The sequence below is a fragment of the Lupinus angustifolius genome, chromosome LG04, assembly GCF_001865875.1.
Source record: "Lupinus angustifolius cultivar Tanjil chromosome LG04, LupAngTanjil_v1.0, whole genome shotgun sequence".
NCBI lineage: Eukaryota > Viridiplantae > Streptophyta > Magnoliopsida > Fabales > Fabaceae > Lupinus > Lupinus angustifolius.
In genome coordinates this window covers 6,590,838-6,591,308 of record NC_032012.1, presented here as the reverse complement: position 1 = coordinate 6,591,308, position 471 = coordinate 6,590,838, and positions in this window count along the sequence as shown.

Here is a 471-nt window from a genome sequence, read left to right as displayed (position 1 = left end):
TCATATAATCTTCTTTTTGTAACACTTATATTGTCTTTAGTGTCCTTTTAATTAACAATTTTTTTGTTGAATGTGGGAATTTTTCTTGAGTATTAATGTGATATGTGGAATTATGTGTGAATGTGAATAGTATTAATGTATCATGTGTTTGTAATCTGATGCAAATACTCTAAAATTATGAATATATGGTGAAAATATTAATTTTCCATGTTGAGATGTTAGACCACTTTGAAAATTGATGAGCAGGTTCATAGTAGATGTAAGTTGTATATNATATAATTTTAGTAATTTTGTGAGGGAAAATGTGGGTGTTCATGGTTACATATTTACCTAAGAATAAAGTTCTCATATATTTCTATACTAAATTTTGTGTATGCTCCTGTGGTATCAAGTGTGCAATCTATCATACTTTGTGAATATTATTTTTATTATGGAAGAAAGTGAAATGAAAATGATGGTGATTAAATACTT